Source organism: Notolabrus celidotus, chromosome 1 (genome assembly GCF_009762535.1).
Source record: "Notolabrus celidotus isolate fNotCel1 chromosome 1, fNotCel1.pri, whole genome shotgun sequence".
Taxonomy (NCBI): domain Eukaryota; kingdom Metazoa; phylum Chordata; class Actinopteri; order Labriformes; family Labridae; genus Notolabrus; species Notolabrus celidotus.
Window position 1 is genome coordinate 38,993,315 of NC_048272.1, and position 9,749 is coordinate 39,003,063.

Genomic DNA, 9,749 nt, shown 5'->3' on the forward strand with positions numbered 1-9,749 from the left:
TGATTGTAATTTGATCCCTTATTTCACACATGGTCAAAAGAGGAGGAGAGCCGCTTACATTCAACAACAGTCTGTTCTGCTCAAATAGACGAATGATGAAACCTTTTTTCCCTAGGTGATGTTGGAGATATAACGAGTGAGCTATCTTACTCCGTTCCCAAATCTTTTTCTGCACCATTTTTGGCTGCAGGAAAGGCTGTATAAAATAATCAAACATGTATTTAAAAGATTCTGAGTCTCTGAAACCATGCAAGTGAGGTGTGCACTAAAATACTGGTCTGTTTGGTCCACTTGTAGCTTCATAAACACGTACAAACCCACAGGACCTAATTCATGATTCTCTCTAGATCTATGCATAGTGGAGATCTGCATAAATATACAGTAAATGAAGAGGTTAGTTGAGACAGAAATAAATCATATTTCTTATTCTATTTGTCTCTAATAATGATTGATTTGTGGAGTAAAGTGGGTTAATGTTTGTTTATGTTGCTTAAGTCCTCAGCAGAGGGACTGAATTCCCCGGTGAAGTGACAAATGAGTATACAAGCCAAGGTGAGTATGATGTAACACCTGCAGGATTGAGGCAGCAAGACGGGATACAACACAAAGGACATCTCAGCAGAAACAGCATGTTTGACTACAAAGCAGTTTGTCTTCATTGTAACTGTCCTCCAGAACGACACATTTTCTAACTTTACAGCGCTTTGGCTTTCATTCATTCTACAATTACTTGGACCCTAAACAAAAGAGGGATCACCATCATTCTCCAAATTTGGCTCACAGGCCTGTTGCAGAGATTACTCGAGTACATCACTGAAGTACTTTGTTTGAGTCGGCTATTTGTAAGTGATTTTTAATCTTTAGGGGAAACTTATTACTTTTTCTCCACTGCATTAGAAAGACAAGTATTGTACATTTGACTCCATTTAATTTCTATGATTGATCTTCTTGGTTTTTTTTTTCTCTTACAATTTGATCCGAAAGACAAACCACTGTTTGTGTAGTTCTGCATACGGTTTGTCTAGGTGGTGTTGCCATACCTGTACATCCCGTGTTTCGGGCAGTTCACTTACGGCCAAATTCCACCAGATCCGTGTCCGGTTCATGTCCGATCCATCACAGCACCAGATCTGATAGATTTCTATTTTAGTCAATGTGTTAACTTCCACTGGATCTGTTCAGTTGTGTTCCAGCTGCGTCTCTGATCCGGCAGGTCAGAGCCCTCCGAATCAGATACTCAAGACTTCTATTTTTGCCGGATGCCGGAGCACAACGCATCAATCTCAACAGAGCAGATGGAGCGGGACAGGAAGTCAGGCATCAAAACAAAATGAAAACATCCGGTTAATTTTCAGAATAAAACACTGTGTTATCACCAGATCGTATTTCACTTAACTACAACAACAAACCATCATGATGAGCAGAGCCAGACCTGGAGTCAACAGGTCAGAGGTTTTCAGAGGACCAGAAAGACAACATGCATGAGGAGAGGAGGAGGAGAACCCTTGATTCAGTGATGGCCGTGGGAAAACCTCTGTCACATGACTCAAGCTGTCGGGCGGTCCTGCTCCGTGCCGAAAATACAACGGCTGGGTGTTGACAGATGAGAGCGCACAGAACTGGACCGCAGTGGATCGGAGACGGACCGGGCACGGATCTGGTGGAATTTGGCCGTAAGTGGTAGTAATGATGGCTACAGCAGAGTCGGATGAAGATTCTCCATCTGAGTGCCAATGGCTGTATCTGAAGCCCATATTTTAGGTTTTTGAAATGACTAATATCCTTTTAAAAATGTGCTGTTTTCTGCACACAAACTTCATCATGGCGCCTATGGATGTTCAAAAAAGATCTAATGTTATCTCACATTGCTGATATGTTCTCTGATCATTATGTGTTTCTGGTTCTTCCTATCATTCTTCCTATTACTTAAGATAGTGATGGGATTTTAAAGATGTGAATAATTTTTTCTAAAGATACATAATGCCGCTAAATGTACACCCATGTACTCTAGACCGCCCCCATGCACTGTGAAAAGACATTTTGAGATTTATCTTTTTAATAATTATAATACTCCAGTATACTACAGTACTTTAACTTGAGTAATAATTTGACAGAGCAATTTTTACCTGTATTGTATCCAGAGACCACATCCATTTTTTATATCTTTTATAATAAAAAAAAGAATAATTAAATCAATTTTTTTTTAAATCTATAATTGTATTAATGTGCAGTTATCCATTCCAGGAAAGTGGAGTCAAAGAATGAAAGCACACACACACACACACACACACACACACACACACTACATAACAGAGCCCCTAGATCCCCTTGCTTTAGGGGTCAAACACCCAGGCCTGTACCACTTGATTGGTGTACACCATGCGTGCATGAGCCCAATTGTGGGGAATATGTTGAAGGTGACTCATCTGACCATATAATTTCTCTGTAGACCAGTGACTCTGGTTTTTGCATCACTGAACTCTCAAATGTGCATTCATCCTTGTAATAAGGAGATTATGCACTGCAACCTTAGAATATCAGTCTGCATGCAATTGTCTATGGATCCTCCTTGCTGATTTAGTCCATTCTGACATCCTCAGTCACCTGCAGAGTTGCTCCTTTGTTTTTCCTCGCCGATCATACACACAACACAGTCATCAAAGGTGGGCAGCTGACCAGTATCTCTAACCCGGTGTCCTCACGTCTTCCCCATAAACACATGAAACTCTGCTCGGTTAGGCTAAAGCTGCCACCATCTGTGCCCCAAGAATGAACCCTCTTTCAAAATCACTCAGGTCTCTTCTTCCTGTCATCTTGGTGCAAAATCAGGGTAGACTGGGCCTGCCAAGCCTTTGTGTGCACGTCACAGAGCATTAATAGATGTTAATTACATAACTGTGCCATGATGTGCACCTGTGTGCAGCATTCTGTGATGGAATAGTCACACACATGCACTGATTTCACAGATTAAGTTTGTATGTGTTCAGGAAAATGAGATTTAATTAACACTTACATGAATGTAACTAAAGAGAATTTTAATTAAAAATCCCAAACAGTGTCATGATTAACATGAAGCTTCAGCTCAGGTTTAACAGGTATTTTCAGAGTATCCTTTGGGATGTGAGCAGTAAACCCCTGTAGCTCAGCCTCATTTGCTACCCTACCCTGTCTGTGCCAGGAACATCTCATCAGTGTACTTTTCCAGCCACTCAATTAGCATCAGTGCCTTGTAAAAAAAAAAAAATATTTCAAGCTGTTGGAAAACTGAAAGACTGGTGTATGATGTACAGCCTCAGTTGTTCGGCACCTTCGGCATGACAGTTACATAAATCATTCATTTCTTCTGGTTGCATGAGAGTGAGGCTGAGTAACAAAGCTAGCTTTAAAATGGTAACCCTGTCCTCACATACGCAAGGCGAACACTTCTTGAGTTTACAGACAACAGCAAGGTGATACCACAGACTTTTCTCCAAAAGGCCATGAATAAAACATGTATTGATATACATATCAAAAGGCGAGAGTTGACAAAGCAAAACAAAGCCAAACAAAGATGCTGGGGCAGTGGAAAGAGAGAAGGAGATGCTTTCTCTTGAACCTGCTGTGAATACCTAACACAGCCAATTAGCAAGGGCTTGGCTCCGGGGCCATCTGGGGATGCCCCCTCCTTCATCCTGACATAATTGCTCCTCCTGAGGAAGAGCAGGTAAGGGCACCTAGAGAGGCCAACTCCAGGTTAGCCAGACATGCTCAAAATTTCATAGGCTACTCCAGAGCTCTCACTAATGCTGTCATCAAGCAGATCTTAATCCTAATGAAGGCTTTAACAGGTAAGAGAGCAGTATTAGGACGATGGAAACCTTGTTAAAGCCGACGCTTTAAATGTTGGATTTATGAGTTGATGTCAAAGGGTACAAAATTGCTAAAATATGAGCAATTTCCACTTAAATGCTGGCGCCTCCTTAAGCAGAGCTGTGGATAATAGGATCAAACCAACCTCACAGAGTAATGTACTGCTAATCAGCACATAATGAAGTGGGGACAGCTGGGCTAGTTTGGAGGTGTGCACGGAGGCAGACCCAGGGGCAAAGGGCCACAGAGTCTGTCTTGCGGTGTAGTTCAGCTGGCCTGGCACCGTCAGGCTCACTGCAGGCAGCTCATACTGTGGAAGGTCAATGTTCATCCTGTCACTGTAAAGCAGCCTGAAGTGATCAGGGCAGCACTACTAGAAGAGACCTTGACATATGAGGCACGCTTACATGCACGTCAACCTAAGAAATGCCCTTCATGGGCAACGAGCATGAACATAGAGACACACAGATTACAGAGTGCATCATTGTGGATGGCAGATATTTCAACATTCAGAAATGCTGCTGCTGCTCTAATAGATGATTCAAACCCTTTAGTGAGTCAACATTTTTAAACTGCAGAATCGATTAAAGGGATTATATTCATCTGTGAACACTTTTTGTCAGACTGAAGCTGGAGTGATTTATCTCTTGTGTTTATTCAGGTTTAGAACGAAGAGAGGGTAGCGCGACCAATAATAGTTTCAGACGCTGAAATGTTGTTTCAACATGTACTGATCCTTTGTCAGACCCTCTCTGAAAACAATCATACAATTGATGAAGTTTAATGAATACATTCTGTGGTTATTTTCTATCCTTTTATCTCTTTGACAACCTACTTTCTCTTCCCAAGTTCCTCTCCCTTATCTTGTTCTACGTTCTGTTTTACAAATGTTCTTTTGGTCTCCACTTGATGTCTGAGGCTTCTGTTGCATTGCCTTCCACCTCCTGTTGTTCTTTGTTCATCAATACTGCATTATCATAATCATCATCAACATCATCATCATCATCATCGTCATCATTATTATTATTATTATTATTATTATTATTATTATTATTATTATTATTGTTATTATTATCATTATTATCATTATCATTGGTGGTAGTAGTAGTAGCAGTAGCAGTAATAGTAGTAGTAATTGTTGTAGTGGTAGTAGTAGTAGTAGTAGTAGTAGCAGTAGTAGTAGCAGCAGTAGTAGTAGTAGCAGTAGTAGTAATAATAATAGTAGCGGTAGAAGTAATAGAAGTAGTTGAAGTTATTGTTGTAGTAATAGTAGTGGTAGTAGTAATAATAATAGTAGTTGTAGTAATAGTAGTAGTCATAGTAGTAGTATTTGTATTAGTAATAGTAGTAATAGTAGTAGTAGTAGTAGCATTAGAAGTAATAATAGTAGTAGTAGTAGTAGTAGAAGTAATAGAAGTAGTTGAAGTTATTGTTGTAGTAATAGTAGTGGTAGTAGTTATAATAATAGTAGTTGTAGTAGTAGTAATAGTAGAAGTAATAGTAGTAGTAGTAGCTGTAGGAGTAGTACTAGTAGTAGCAGTAGTAGTAGTAGTAGTAGCTGTTGTAGTAGTAGAAGTAGTAGTAGAAGTAATAGTAGTAGTAGTAGCTGTAGGAGTAGTAGTAGTAGTAGTAGTAGTAGTAATAGTAGGAGTAGAAGTAGCAGTAGCAGTAGTAGAAGTAATAGTAGTAGCAGTAGTAGTAGCAGTAGAAGTAATAGTAGTAGTAGTAGCTGTAGGAGTAGTAGTAGTAGTAGTAGTAGCAGTAGTAGAAGAATTAATAGTAGTAGTAGTAGTAATAGTAGGAGTAGTAAGAGTAGTACTAGTAGTAGTAGTAGTAGTAGTAGAAGTAATAGTAGTAGTAGTAGCTGTAGTAGTAGTAGTAGTAGTAGTAGTAGTAGTAGTAGTAGTAGTAGTAGAAGTAATAGTAGTATTAGTAGCTGTAGGAGTAGTAGTAGTAGTAGTAGTAATAGAAGTAGCTGTAGGAGTAGTAGTAGTAGTAGAAGTAGCTGTAGGAGTAGCTGTAGGAGTAGTGGTAGTAGTAGTAGTAGTAGTAGAAGTAATAGTAGTAGTAGTAGCTGTAGGAGTAGTACTAGTAGTAGTAGTAGTAGTAGAAGTAAAAGTAGTAGTAGCTGTAGTAGTAGTAGTAGTAGTAGAAGTAATAGTAGTAGTAGTAGTAGTAGCTGTAGTAGTAGTAGTAGTAGTAGAAGTAATAGTAGTAGTAGTAGCTGTAGGAGTAGTAGTAGTAGTAGTAGTAGTAGTAGTAGTAGTAGCAGTTGCAGTACTAGTAGTACTTGTAGTATTAGCAGTATAGCAGAGTGTATAATAGACTTCCTCTGGATGGATTGTCAGTGTATGAGCGATGTAGTGAATGTCCTTCATATCACATTGTCCTCCTGAAAGAACAACATGAGTTACACTCTCTCTGAGCTAGAGACAGTGAGCTAACAGCTAGTCACAATCACATATTCACTCAGTGATCAAATGTTGATCTCATATTTTCATTGGTGCCATATTTCTACCTTAAAAAAAGTAAACCTTCATTTGTTATGTAAATAAGAACAACTAGTTTGATGCAAAATGTAAATGTCAAACAAGCTGCTGCCTAAGAATGTGACCTTGACCTTTCGTTCACCTGGCATTAACATGCTGCTCAGGGGATCTGATCACAAATGGAGACTATGTCAGCTACAGCTGTTCTTACAGCCAAGAGCAAAGTATGAAAACAATAACACTGAAGATAACCCTCTGTGCTCAAACCTGGATGCTTTACTTTAGCTCAATGTTCTGAGGACCTGTTACACTTAGGTTATATAAAAAGTCCACTTGAGGTGGCATTAGGGGAAGTTAAACACCATGGGACCATCATTCAAGAAACTGGTGATAGATTCCTGTATAGATCAAACGTTATTGGTGAAGTAAAAGTCAAGTTTATCAAATTGTGTAGCTTACATTAGTTCATCAAAACAGACTGTCAGGGCTTCTAACTGATGTAACCTTGTCATTTCTTTCTTTCTTTGTTTCTTTGTTTTTTTCTTTGTTTGTTTCTTTCTTTCTCTCATTTGTTTGTTTGTTTGTTGGTTCTTTCTTTCTTTCTTTCTTTCTTTCTTTCTTTCTTTCTTTCTTTCTTTCTTTCTTTCTTTCTTTCTTTATGTTAAAAGTATTAAGGGGATCATAAGCTGCAGAGGAAGGTCAATTTTAGGACATCTAGAGGCTAAAATGTGAGACAACAATACTGTAGATATTGAAATCAACCTGTTGATTTTAAATAGACAGCCCTGAGCCATCATAGCTGTTAGTGTTCATTTACAGGCTCTGATGCACTTTAAGATAACATTAGCCACAAGCTCAGATCATTTGGATCTGGTTCTGAGTGCATTGTTTCTGTCTTTGTAAAACTTGTCTGTAACCCTCTTTGATGATCTCAAAGTCCAGAACTCTGAAGCTTTAACCACATTTGGAAAACCTGTGGTTTTCTAGCTGAATAATCAGGACGTCATTGTCATTTTCTTTGCATTGTTGCTTATTTTGCACATTGTTTGTGTTTTGCACTACGTCAACTCATGTCTCACTCAGTGGTAAGAAAACACCAAAACATTATCATAGTGAAAGTTAAAAACACAAACAAACATGAAATGTATGCTTTGCAGGAGGCGGGCAGAACGGCAGGGCGGGATTTGATTGGTTTCATCATTTGGCTCCTGATGGCAGGGATTGGTTGGTGTTTTCCCAGGTTTACTCCGGCTGTAGATAGCAGCTTTTTTTCACTCTTTTTTAAGAACACATTATGTATTGATTGCCATCGGGACATAAAGATCATTTTAACCAGTATAACAAAAAGTCTATCTCAATCTGACTAACAACAGCTTTAAGCTAGTTTGCATTATTACTGTCAAACCTGACTTGACGCACTGTAGCTGTCAGCAAGAAGGCTCAAAGCCTGCCTTAACTCCGCCTCTTAGGTCAGTATTTTTAATATGGCAACCGCGGCGGATCGGCTTCAAAACAGGGCTTCAGAAACAGATGGGTGACGTCACTGAGACTACATCCATGTATGACTCAGTCTGTGGTTTTAACAAATTCAAACCCAAACCATGATATGTAGTTATCTGAACATACAGTAACCAAGTTGTTATGGTGAAGATTCATCAGTATACACTTAGCATTCACTTGATTTCACTGTATACTCTCTCTGTGTTCAGTGACTATGGCACAGAGTGTAGAGGTTAAATATCACTGCCTGTATCGACTATCTGGTGTTTAAGAACCAACAAAATGACATGTGAAATGTTAATCACACAAATCACATTGTGAAATGTAGCTTACTCTTTGCTGCCAGTTGGTGGCACTGTGGTGATAATTGAATGTGATGATGTGTCGTCAACAATAAATGTGAAACTATTTGTTTGAAACATTATTCACTGACAGCCGCTTTCTGCTACATGAATGTTAATCAAGCATGGCACCACATGCCTGCCATCATGACCCTGTTTCACATATCAACAAGTGTTGCTGTATATGAACTGTAGACCTCACAATGCAAATTGCATGTAAACTGAGTGATGTGTGCCACACGAGGCTTGCTTCCAATGGCAATTCCGAGGAATGATGCAAATTGCTCTTTTCATCATACTGCTGGTGCTTTATGAAAACTCATAAGCTTTGTGATTTTGCCATTATGCACTACTCAAGTCTGCACTGACTTCATTTGAGGAGGATCCTGTGAGCCTGAGAAGCCATTTGGGAAATCAAAGAGATGGTTTATAGCCAAAAGTGCCAAATAAAGTCTACATTCAAACGACTGGGTGTCAGACCTGGCATCAAGAGGCTTCCCATCAAGCTAGGTAAACAATACCATCATACCTACTTCAATTACAGGTTGGGGGGGGGTCTAACTTTGTGCCACATTGAGGCTAAGATCCCCACTAAATTAAAAACACAGTGAAAACAAATAGTCATCTCTCAAAGACGATTGCATTCCACAAAAACTCTAAAGCCTGAAAAGTAAGATTCAATATGAGGATCAAAATTCATTCAACCCTAAAATATCCAGCACAGTAATTTGGGGAAGATTCAATAGACAGAAACGAAGTTAAAACAACTTTCTGGAAAATTTGAATTATACTGCTGCACACTCAAATGACTCCAGCAACTGACCGGTTCCTGAGAGCCCAAGTTGGCTGTGCAAGGAGAGCCCTGTTGATCATTAGTTAGGACAACTTCCTGTTTGACTGTCATGATAAAATTACCAAGCCGGAGTTTGTTTAAAGGTGACATATCATGCAAAATTGACTTTTTAATGGTTCTTCACCTGAAATATGTGTCCCTGGCATGTCTACAAACCCCCCGAGAATGAAAAAAATCCATTCTGCCCCTGTTTTGATTTCTCCACCTTTCTGTAAATGTGTGTGAAACGAGCCGTTTCAGACTTCCTTGTTTTTGTTACGTAACAACAATATCCGGTCTGTCACGGAGTCAGAGCTCGGAGCCTGTTCAGCCCATAGACTGTATAAAATAATACTGAACTCCTCCTCCGTTTTTCATTACCTGCACAAATGTGTGCTAACAAGGAGCTTAGGAGGGAGGCATGCTAGTTGTAGGCTGTCTTAATAAACACAAAGGTCGGTTTTATTCCCCACGTCTGCAGATTTGAAGATCTAGTGGATGATTTTTATTTATCATGGATAAGTGCTAGCGCTAGTTAGCATAGCTACATAGCTACATGTCGTAGCTGTAGCTGTGTAGCAAGAAACACATCTACATACTGAAAAATAAAACAACAAGAAACACAGAATCTGTGACCAATCCTTCAGAAAAGGTCCCGCTGCCTTTCTGGCAGAGGTCGGTTTTACTCCCCACGTCTGCAGATTTGAAGATCTAGTGGAGGATTTTTATTTGTCATGG